Here is a 12,986-nt window from a genome sequence, read left to right as displayed (position 1 = left end):
CTCCTTTTTCTCCCCATTCCCCCTTCTTCCTTTCTCTTTACCCTTCTCTATTTCTTTCTCCCTTGCATATGGTCCCCTCTCGGGGGACATCTTTGTTTGTTAATTGTAAACCCAATTGTTTGTGGGGGGAAAAAAACTCCATGGAGAACTGTTTTTCACCTTTTCTTGTATAATTGAATCTGTTTTGTAAGCCTTTTTGTATCTCCTGGTATAAACAAAGAGTTTAAAAAAAAAAGTCATATAAGACAAGAACGAAAACATAATAACTGTTTGAACTCGTAGCAACAATAAGTAATTTAAAAGAGAATGCAAGTACACCGCCATATGTAGATGTGGAAGCAGTTACAGCCAGTATACAAACTATAGAAAATAATAAAAAATAAAAATATGAAAAATATGAATGTAACCTTTATATGTACTAATGAATGTCAAAGTTTTATTTAGGAGGAGAAGGTGACCCGACTGGTTTCAGCCATTTCTCATGCACTCAAAGGAGTAATATCCAACCGGTAAAAGAGGAGCTGTAGCCTGCAGGGGAACTGGTAAGTATGGAGCCATCAAGTACATATATAGTAAGAAAGGTCAGAGGTAAACACTAATTCGGCAAATGAGTAACGAGAGAAGTGCAACATTACCCTTTGAAAAAACCTGCTGAAGTTACGAGTGGGCCTCTATGATGCTATACCCTTTTCTTTTATCCTAGCAGTGGTGGTCCCTGACTAACTTAAATCGACAGATTTTGTTGTGTAAATTGAAATGTGAAATACATATATTGTACTCCCGCTCAGGAAGTACAAGGTATGTTAGATAGTCCTCAAAGATTAATGTTGCATTCCACTGTTCTAGATTCACGTCCATCACAGGTAAAGGAAATTATCACGCAGATACTGGGTTCCCTATGAATTTAGGATGGACAGGACACTGGATTGATGGCTGAGGTAGTCCCAGTAGTGATAAAGCAAGCACAAGATTTAAGGTGGGTAGACCAAGTATTTAAGAATCAATTCCCCGTAGTGTCCAATCCAGCTGTCATTTTAATAAAATTCTCTCCACCTCTACAAACTTTACTGTCACCAACCTCTATTCTGTTTTCTTCAGTTTCCTCTTCATCTTTGCGTTCACAAAGGGGGTACAATACATGGACCCGATTCTCCCAAGATTTCAAGTGACAGCCTGAGTATTTTCTCCCAATCCCTACATGACTGTTTACAGTCCTTTCAGCCTGAGAATGGGTCGGTGCTGATACAATATGTTGATGACTTGTTATGCGCTGATTCATTTGAGTCGTCCCTGGCAGATATGAAACTGTTTCTGTTTCATCTCTTCCAAACGAGACACAAGGTCTCAAGGGATAAACTGCAATTGTGTAGGACAAGGGTCAAATACCTAGGACGTAGTACTGGTACATAATTTGACAGTTCATACACCACATGCCTTATTGGTCCTTCAAAGTTCTGCCCAAGCCCGGCATATCTCATCAGCACGATGGCACCAGTATATTACTGCAGTGTGACTTGTCATGCACAAAGGGTGGAGGATGAGAATACTGGTGAAGGAAAATTTTGTAATGACACTGATGCGCATGATGGTGTGGAATATCTGAATCAGACATTTACTACGAGACCAGACATAAGTGACAGCCCGCTGGTGAATGCAGACCTGATATTTTCTTTTTCCCTCTAGAGATGTGTGTTTTTTTTGTTTGTTTTTTAATTGAGTGATGTTCATGGTACTCTACATTGCAAACACAGAACAATTAAATTGAGATGCAAATTTGTGTTCCCTACAGGAAAAGAAGTTCTGGAAGGCGAAGGGGTATGGTCAGGAGTCCTCAGGACTCTGGAGAGATGGACAAGGTAAGCCAGTGGCCCCTAGGACGTATCTCTCAGGCCTAGCTGTGGCGGCACATGGTCTGACTCACCTACGGTAAGAAAGGTATGTGCAAATTAGTAAGAGCTTACAGGCATGTGCCAGAGTTCTCTTCTCAGGCAAGCAGGAAAGCAATGACCTGTCTTACTTGCATGAGGAAGAACATTTGGTAAGGTAGCACTGACAGAGCCATACCATATTCCTCCTGCAGATGGACCTTTTCAGGTAATACAAATCGACTTCATACAGTTAACACCCTGTAGAAATTTGAAATATGTATTGGTGTGCACTGATGTTTTCTCAAACTGGGTAGAGGTATTCCCTGCTGCCACAAATACTGCTGTCGAAGTAAAAAATATTACATAGAGAGAACATACAGACTCCACACATTATGAGTCGCTATACTTGCAAATATGCACAGCGAGCACAGCAATATATGGTAACATACGCATTTACACAGACATGCCACAGAGATAGATTCAACACATTTCATACAGCACATAATTTGAACATATCAAGCGCCAGACATCATAAAGTTTCAAATTATATAATGGAGTAACGTCATGTATGTGTATCACTGGAATGAAGCAAGATGGACATGTCGTGTTCGGTATTAAAGCAACCAGATTAATGTGTATATCAATTTGATGCCTGTTATTAAGTTGTAGCACATTGCTATGAGTAGTTATGATTGAATGTAGAAATATAAAGCCACAATTCTGATGAGAACAAAAGGATCCCATTCAAAGCATGTGATAGACAGGAAACTCAGGCCAGCCCTTTTGATGTCTTCAAGGCTTGCATATGAACTGACCAGTGACTCATTATGAATGAGAAAGTTCCCTGCCCTAGACTAGTCTGTGCACTCCCCAAACTACATAGTATATAGCTGATTGCAGACACAAGAGTTGGCTGTTCTCTTTGTCCCAGATGATGATGGAGATGCTGTCTGTCCAGTGTATGCATGATTTTACAGAGAGAGAGAGTGATATGGAATGGAGACTTTATTTAAGAAAATATGGTAATTGTATCGCTGGCCATGTATGTATTTGAATTGGTTTGTATTAACTGCTTACTGTGTAAATTGTAACCATGTAACTATATATGTATACTGTACATTTTGAAATATATTGAATACATATCCTTTTAATAACAAATATATATATATATATATATATATATATATCAATGAGCTTTGGAACTCAGATAATGTGTGGGTGTATTGTTTTCTCTTATGGGATGCAGTGTTTTGCGATGTGTAGCGCACATTCATAGCACATGGTAATAAGATGTGCAGGCGTCCACAGTATATATTAGAGCGGGCGTTTTAAATATTTGTTAGAAAGCATTTTGACTCTTACAGATGGGGGCTCATCCAGGATATCACGTTCTTAATGATGCACTGTACATTACAAATGCTGCTGTGATCGACCGGCTAACGATGGATGCATTGTGACATGCTGATGAATCACATCCACGTATATTGTTGTGTTACCAGTAAGCCGCTGATATGAAATTCAAGGGACAATGTGTTTCTCACAGTATTTAAAATGCTAAAATTTATTTTTATTGTTGCAAAACAAAGTTCAAATAAGTCATATTGTGTTTGATTCAGATTAGATTGTTTATCTGTTAAGTAGATTTAAAAGTACATTTAAAAGTTGCTGCATAGCCATGATATAGCTGTGTTAGCATGCTGAGAAAATGTGTATTTTTTTAAACTCAGGCCTAAAGTAACTATTGGTGCCTGTATGGTGTGTGATTTCTTTGTGGCAAAGGAGCCGCATGGTCTGTCCTCCATTTTGGCCTAGCCACATGGTGTGTCCACCATCTTGTGTAAACCTCATGGATGTGGAAGGGGGAGGAGCAGTGGCCATTTTAGGAAGGTCACTTTCTAAATAGCTGATTTTCAGTCTGCTCAGAACAATCAGTTTCCTTTGCCACAAAGTTTCCACATATCTACAAATCCAGCACCATTTATGAGTTACCAATGAATTTATTTAACCCATGCCATAATCAATTACAAATAGTTTCAATTGGGCCTAGTGAGAGTAAATGGTGAGATAAGTGAATGTTTTTTTTTCCTTCTTGTCTGTGTGTAATAACCTTACATGAAGTGAGGGGTTGCACACAGATAGAAAAAGAAAAAAAAGAGTTGTTTTTTTTTCTTTTCTTCAAAGACTTGTGGAGTATAGGCATTGAAATGCAAATTAACCTGTGTAACTAATTTTTTTTTTTTAGTAGTGAAAAGCAAATATCTTTGAAATGCAAATTAGAGGCAGTGAAGAGGTGGTGTCTCATAGGAGGCCAGTGAATGGTGTGTGTGTGTGTGTGTGTGTGTGTGTGTGTGTATATATATATATATATATATATACACAAAAAAAATGTCTTCCACCCCGCGCTCAACCCACCAGCAGCAATATGGAGAAAGTCCCTGTTAGTGAACTTTCAAAGAATAACATAAACAAAACAATAACCAATTGCGCTTGGTATAACTTTAAAACACTCAGATTTTAGTACAGGTTGAGTCTCCCTTATCCAAAATGCTTGGGACCAGAGTTATTTTGGATATGGGATTTTTCCGTATTTTGGAATAATTGCATACCATAATGAGATATCATGGTGATGGGACCTAAATCTAAGTACAGAATGCATTTATGTTACATATACACCTTATACACACAGCCTGAAGGTCATTTTAGCCAATATTTTTTATAACTTTGTGCATTAAACAAAGTGTGTGTACATTCACACAATTCATTTATGTTTCATATATACCTTATACACACAGCCTGAAGGTCATTTAATACAATATTTTTTATAACTTTGTGTATTAAACAAAGTTTGTGTACATTGAGTCATCAAAAAACAAAAGTTTCACTATCTCACTCTCACTCAAAAAAGTCCGTATTTCGGAATATTCCGTATTTCGGAATATTTGGATATGGGATACTCAACCTGTATTTCCAATAGCTGTTCTTCCACGGTGTGGATTCTTATAACTGGTATCACCTGCAAGTATACCCTCACACCAGAGAACACACCCGAACAAAAAGACGGCCAGAATGGCCTAAATTAGATATGATAACAATTTGTTTTTATTAAAAAAAACCATATAGAATTCCATAAATTCATATGAACATTTTTTTACAAATAAAAGGTTCCATACATTCATATAAACATTCTTAAAAGAAATACATCCAGATACAGTCAATAGGTTTTCTGTTCAAGCCTTTAAAGAACACCCTCACCCTTATAGGTGTATATTCTGTAGGGTGTACTGATGAACTAGATAAGAGACCGTAACTGATTCGACCCAACGCGTTTCGTCAGAATGACTTCATCAGGGGTTTCTGTATGGTATCACTAAAACATAAAACGGGTGATTGGATGGTCCTTTAAAATTTCTAGGATAATTTTTATAATTTTTATATACACACATATATGCATATACACATAAGGAAGGAAAATGGAGGAGAAAATGGAGAAGGAAATATATACATACCAAAAAAAGGAGCAAAGGCCTTCATGGATATAAAACATCCATAGTCCATATATATAGGACCAACTTTTAATAGAGATGGATAATTCACCCAGAATGGTTGTAGGATGGTAAAACCTATGGATATTATTAATTGGTTAGAAGTCCATGATTTTAATATTCGGACATATTTTTACTGGGTGCTATCAGGTGTGGTGTCTTATCATATAATTTTAAACATACCAAGCATAAACGCATACGCCTTTAAGGGTATTCAGCTAGTTAATGAACCTGATTGCAGACTCTTTTCAGTTTGTATGCAGGGTCTATGATTGGAAAGGTTAGCGCACTAATTGGTGGATAGGGTATATATTAGGTGTGCGATGGTCTGGGTGAGATTTGTAGATATCGTAGATATGTGTATTAAGTAATGATCACTCTGAGAGGATAATTGCCATGTGCTTTATTCTTGTGTGTAATGTCCAATGCAGTGTATAGGCTGTCCTTAATAACAGCAACCTCTAATTGATATTAATGGTTCCTTAAAGTTGTTTGTCCACCACTGTCAGGTGTGTCCTGCAGACTACCCTTTGCACAGTATACCTTCCTAATGGTATACAGGATGGACCCCAGTTCAGGTGAATGTCAGGTGTACCCTGCGGGTCACCTTTACCATAGGGGTGGTGAGTACCTATGTTCCCTCTGAGCCTGGGTGTCAGGTGGTACTGGCAGTGTATGATCAGTGCGGCGTCCCGCCTGTCATACAGCTTCTGTGTATAGCACTGAGGTGTGGGAGAGTGGGCTGTGTAAACTTAGACTTACCGCCGGGGGCAGGTTTTGGTGCCTGCCGCCGGTGAGCCGCGTCTTTGCTGTCTCCACCTCAGGCTGTCAGTCCTCGGTTTCCTCCGTCTCCCTTGGTGTGATTTTAGTGACAAGTGACGTAACATCCCTGTACACAATCATAGACCACAAGCAAGGGACTGATAGCGCAAGACACTTCCTCTCACAAGACAACACACTACAACCTCTACAGACAGATTTCATAATAAAGGCCATCACATTCATATTGGAACATAATTACACCTGGTTTGACAATAAATACTACAAACAGCGGACAGGGACAGCTATGGGGACCAGGTTCGCCCCAAGTTATGCTAACCTGTTTATGAGTAAGTGGGAGGAGGATCACATCTGGAAGGGGCATGACTTTGGAGCGAACCTGGTCCTCTGGCACAGATATATAGATGATATCTTATTCATGTGGAAGGGGACAGAGAACCAATTACAGACATTTCTACTATACATCAACAATAATGACAGGAATTTACGTTTCACAACACAATACAGCAAAGAACAAGTAGTATTCCTTGATCTAGAGATCCACATTGTGAACAACAAGATTCTAACATGTACGCACCACAAACAGGTAGACGTTAACAGTTACATCTTATCCACAAGTGGCCATCACCCCAACTGGCTTCAAAGCATTCCGACAGGACAATTTACATGACTTAGAAGGAATTGCACACAGATAGAAGACTACCACAAACAAGGACAAGATCTGAAACAGAGATTCATAGATAGGAAATATAACAAGGAAATTGTACACAAAGCATACAAGAAATTGGAGGACACAGATAGACAAGATTTATTGAAATACAAGGAAAGGCAAGAGAAACAGCATAACAACGATATTTACTTTGTAACACAATACAACACCGGAGCAGGTAGGATGAGACAGAGCATAATGAAACACTGGGCCATTTTAATGCAAGATGAGACGCTAGCGAAAATACTACCTCCACAACCAAAAGTAGTGTACAGGAAGGCCCCAGACCTAAGGGAGAAATTAGTACACAATCACATCCCACCATCAAGAACACTACAGACTACATTAGATGGTACCAAGAGAAGGAGAGGTTTCCACCACTGTGGGTCGTGTTTAGGGTGCAGAACAACAAACTCTAGAACAACACAGAACACCACAGGATTTTGCTCGAACACTACTGGTCAAAAATATGAGATTAGAGAGGAACTCACGTGTCACACAAAAGGGGTGATATACCTCATCACATGCCCATGCGGACTCCAATATGTGGGACGCACTATCAGAACACTAAAGATCAGGATCTCTGAGCATATACAGAACATAAAAAAGGGATATGAGAAACATAGTGTTTCACAGCATTTTAAGGAGACTCACATGCAGGACCCGTCCAAACTACAATTTTTGGCTATAAAACAGATAACCAACAACTGGCGAGGGGGAGACTACCTGAAAAAAATCAATAGGGAGGAACTCAGATGGATCTACAATTTGAAGACCCTTACACCAAGGGGACTCAACATAGACTACAACATTGTCGCAGCTCTTTAATAATAATTATAGGTATAGGTACATCACAATCACCTGGAAAATACTTACCCAACACATCCCCTCCCCCCCCCCTTTTTTCCTCCCCCCCCCCACCTCCCCATCATGTTGGATCAGGCTCCTATGGGCCCAACTAGTTTTCACCCTGCCCCCTCCCCCCCCCCCCCTTACTGACGGGAAAGCCTACCCACATTGACCGCCCACCATATTCTGAAATCCACTACACCATAGTTACATCCCCATATCGGAATTCATCACCATTTCTAACAATAGCAGTCACTTACAGACTGCTACTTAGAGGCACATATAGCTGGATAAATTCTGTATCACTATAAACAATAATGAACACTGACATTGGAATCAATGTTAGAACTGAGATCTGTATTAGTAATAAGAGGAAACATAAAAAACACAGATGACATGACGAAAGTGATTGACAGGTGGAGACTGAACCACCTCCAATCACATTGGAGGGTGGTAACCAAGGACAATCAAAATTGACCTATCAATACAGCGATTGTATTATATAATGGCTGTAGGAACATGTGCTTGTAACCCTAGACAAAGGCATCCGTGCTGAAACGCGTTGGGACTCAATCAATACCACACTCACTCACAGATTCACAGTCTCACAGATTCCCCTCTCCGGCCGGAGAAGGGAATAAGGCACTTTGAACTTTGCACGAATAGAGCGCTCACGTGATACTGAACGTGACGCGCGAACCCGGAAGCGGCAGGACGGGACACAGACGAGGAGGAGACGGAGGAGACCAGCTGCCGCTGGACAGAGCGCACACCAAGGGAGACGGAGGAAACCGCGGAGGAGACCAGCTGCAGCTGCCGCTGGGCAGAGCGCACACCAAGGGAGACGGAGGAAACCGAGGACTGACAGCCTGAGGTGGGGACAGCAAAGACGCGGCTCACCGGCGGCAGGCACCAAAACCTGCCCCCGGCGGTAAGTCTAAGTTTACACAGCCCACTCTCCCACACCTCAGTGCTATACACAGAAGCTGTATGACAGGCGGGACGCCGCACTGATCATACACTGCCAGTACCACCTGACACCCAGGCTCAGAGGGAACATAGGTACTCACCACCCCTATGGTAAAGGTGACCCGCAGGGTACACCTGACATTCACCTGAACTGGGGTCCATCCTGTATACCATTAGGAAGGTATACTGTGCAAAGGGTAGTCTGCAGGACACACCTGACAGTGGTGGACAAACAACTTTAAGGAACCATTAATATCAATTAGAGGTTGCTGTTATTAAGGACAGCCTATACACTGCATTGGACATTACACACAAGAATAAAGCACATGGCAATTATCCTCTCAGAGTGATCATTACTTAATACACATATCTACGATATCTACAAATCTCACCCAGACCATCGCACACCTAATATATACCCTATCCACCAATTAGTGCGCTAACCTTTCCAATCATTATCCCACGCAAGGAGGTAGGACGCCTTCAGGTTTAGCAGCACATTTGGCACCCCATCCCTGTGAGCGCAGCTTCCATCCCTTTCCAAATAATGTATGAAGGGTCTGTTAAATTTGAACCCTTAAGAATATTCAACAACATTTCAGCTACATATACTTTAAAGTGCAATTATATCACAAACTCCTAAAAATGAATAATAAACGGTGTGTTCAATAAATTTACATATAGTGAATAACTGCACCACTCAGTGTCGATTTCTATAACATAGAGCTAATTTCATATATAATACTAATAATTAGAGATGAGCGGGTTCGGTTTCTCTGAATCCGAACCCGCCCGAACTTCATGGTTTTTTTCACGGTTAACCCGAGCGCGCCCGAACGTCATCATGACGCTGTCGGATTCTCGCGAGACTCGGATTCTATATAAGGAGCCGCGCGTCGCCGCCATTTTCACACGTGCATTGAGATTGATAGTGAGAGGACGTGGCTGGCGTCCTCTCCATTTAGATTATAAGAGAGAGAGATTTACTGGAGCTTAGGACTAGGAGGAGTACTGTAGAAGAGTAGAGAGTGCAGAGAGTTTACTAGTGAGTGACCACCAGACAGTGCAGTTTATTTAATATATCCGTTCTCTGCCTGAAAAAAGCGATACACACAGTGACTCAGTCACATACCATATCTGTGTGCACTGCTCAGGCTCAGCCCAGTGTGCTGCATCATCTATATATATTATATATCTGTCTGACTGCTCAGCTCACACAGCTTATAATTGTGGGGGAGACTATGGAGCACTGCAGTGCCAGTTATAGGTTATAGCAGGAGCCAGGAGTACATAATATTATATAGTGAGTGACCACCAGACAGTGCAGTTTATTTAATATATCCGTTCTCTGCCTGAAAAAAGCGATACACACAGTGACTCAGTCACATACCATATCTGTGTGCACTGCTCAGGCTCAGCCCAGTGTGCTGCATCATCTATATATATTATATATCTGTCTGACTGCTCAGCTCACACAGCTTATAATTGTGGGGGAGACTGGGGAGCACTGCAGTGCCAGTTATAGGTTATAGCAGGAGCCAGGAGTACATAATATTATATTAAAATTAAACAGTGCACACTTTTGCTGCAGGAGTGCCACTGCCAGTGTGACTGACCAGTGACCTGACCACACTGACCACCAGTATAGTTAGTAGTATACTTATATTGTGATTGCCTGAAAAAGTTAAACACTCGTCGTGTGACTTCACTTGTGTGTTGTTGTTTTTTTTTATTCTATAAAAATAAAACTCATTCTGCTGACAGACAGTGTCCAGCAGGTCCGTCATTATATAATATATAATATATACCTGTCCGGCTGCAGTAGTGATATATATATATTTTTTATATCATTTATCACAGCAGACACAGTACGGTAGTTCACGGCTGTGGCTACCTCTGTGTCTGCACTCGGCAGGCAGTCCGTCCATAATTGTATACCACCTAACCGTGGTTTTTTTTTCTTCTTTATACATACATACTACTACGACATCTCTTTATCAACCAGTCTATATTAGCAGCAGACACAGTACAGTACGGTAGTTCACGGCTGTGGCTACCTCTGTGTCTGCACTCGGCAGGCAGTCCGTCCATAATTGTATACCACCTAACCGTGGTTTTTTTTTCTTTCTTCTTTATACATACATAGTTACATAGACATCTCTTTATCAACCAGTCTATATTAGCAGCAGACACAGTACAGTACGGTAGTTCACGGCTGTGGCTACCTCTGTGTCTGCACTCGGCAGGCAGTCCATAATTGTATACTAGTATCCATCTCCATTGTTTACCTGAGGTGCCTTTTAGTTGTGCCTATTAAAATATGGAGAACAAAAATGTTGAGGTTCCAAAATTAGGGAAAGATCAAGATCCACTTCCACCTCGTGCTGAAGCTGCTGCCACTAGTCATGGCCGAGACGATGAAATGCCAGCAACGTCGTCTGCCAAGGCCGATGCCCAATGTCATAGTACAGAGCATGTCAAATCCAAAACACCAAATATCAGAAAAAAAAGGACTCCAAAACCTAAAATAAAATTGTCGGAGGAGAAGCGTAAACTTGCCAATATGCCATTTACGACACGGAGTGGCAAGGAACGGCTGAGGCCCTGGCCTATGTTCATGGCTAGTGGTTCAGCTTCACATGAGGATGGAAGCACTCAGCCTCTCGCTAGAAAAATGAAAAGACTCAAGCTGGCAAAAGCAGCACAGCAAAGAACTGTGCATTCTTCGAAATCCCAAATCCACAAGGAGAGTCCAATTGTGTCGGTTGCGATGCCTGACCTTCCCAACACTGGACGTGAAGAGCATGCGCCTTCCACCATTTGCACGCCCCCTGCAAGTGCTGGAAGGAGCACCCGCAGTCCAGTTCCTGATAGTCAGATTGAAGATGTCAGTGTTGAAGTACACCAGGATGAGGAGGATATGGGTGTTGCTGGCGCTGGGGAGGAAATTGACCAGGAGGATTCTGATGGGGAGGTGGTTTGTTTAAGTAAGGCACCCGGGGAGACACCTGTTGTCCGTGGGAGGAATATGGCCGTTGACATGCCAGGTGAAAATACCAAAAAAATCAGCTCTTCGGTGTGGAGGTATTTCACCAGAAATGCGGACAACAGGTGTCAAGCCGTGTGTTCCCTTTGTCAAGCTGTAATAAGTAGGGGTAAGGACGTTAACCACCTCGGAACATCCTCCCTTATACGTCACCTGCAGCGCATTCATAATAAGTCAGTGACAAGTTCAAAAACTTTGGGTGACAGCGGAAGCAGTCCACTGACCAGTAAATCCCTTCCTCTTGTAACCAAGCTCACGCAAACCACCCCACCAACTCCCTCAGTGTCAATTTCCTCCTTCCCCAGGAATGCCAATAGTCCTGCAGGCCATGTCACTGGCAAGTCTGACGAGTCCTCTCCTGCCTGGGATTCCTCCGATGCATCCTTGCGTGTAACGCCTACTGCTGCTGGCGCTGCTGTTGTTGCTGCTGGGAGTCGATGGTCATCCCAGAGGGGAAGTCGTAAGCCCACTTGTACTACTTCCAGTAAGCAATTGACTGTTCAACAGTCCTTTGCGAGGAAGATGAAATATCACAGCAGTCATCCTGCTGCAAAGCGGATAACTGAGGCCTTGACAACTATGTTGGTGTTAGACGTGCGTCCTGTATCCGCCGTTAGTTCACAGGGAACTAGACAATTTATTGAGGCAGTGTGCCCCCGTTACCAAATACCATCTAGGTTCCACTTCTCTAGGCAGGCGATACCGAGAATGTACACGGACGTCAGAAAAAGACTCACCAGTGTCCTAAAAAATGCAGTTGTACCCAATGTCCACTTAACCACGGACATGTGGACAAGTGGAGCAGGGCAGGGTCAGGACTATATGACTGTGACAGCCCACTGGGTAGATGTATGGACTCCAACAACAGCAGCGGCACCAGTAGCAGCATCTCGCAAACGCCAACTCTTTCCTAGGCAGGCTACGCTTTGTATCACCGCTTTCCAGAATACGCACACAGCTGAAAACCTCTTACGGCAACTGAGGAAGATCATCGCGGAATGGCTTACCCCAATTGGACTCTCCTGTGGATTTGTGGCATCGGACAACGCCAGCAATATTGTGTGTGCATTAAATATGGGCAAATTCCAGCACGTCCCATGTTTTGCACATACCTTGAATTTGGTGGTGCAGAATTTTTTTAAAAACGACAGGGGCGTGCAAGAGATGCTGTCGGTGGCCAGAAGAATTGCGGGACACTTTCGGCGTACAGGCACCACGTACAG

The sequence above is a fragment of the Pseudophryne corroboree genome, chromosome 2 (assembly GCF_028390025.1).
Source record: "Pseudophryne corroboree isolate aPseCor3 chromosome 2, aPseCor3.hap2, whole genome shotgun sequence".
Lineage (NCBI taxonomy): Eukaryota > Metazoa > Chordata > Amphibia > Anura > Myobatrachidae > Pseudophryne > Pseudophryne corroboree.
Note: the sequence above shows the minus strand (reverse complement) of the source record.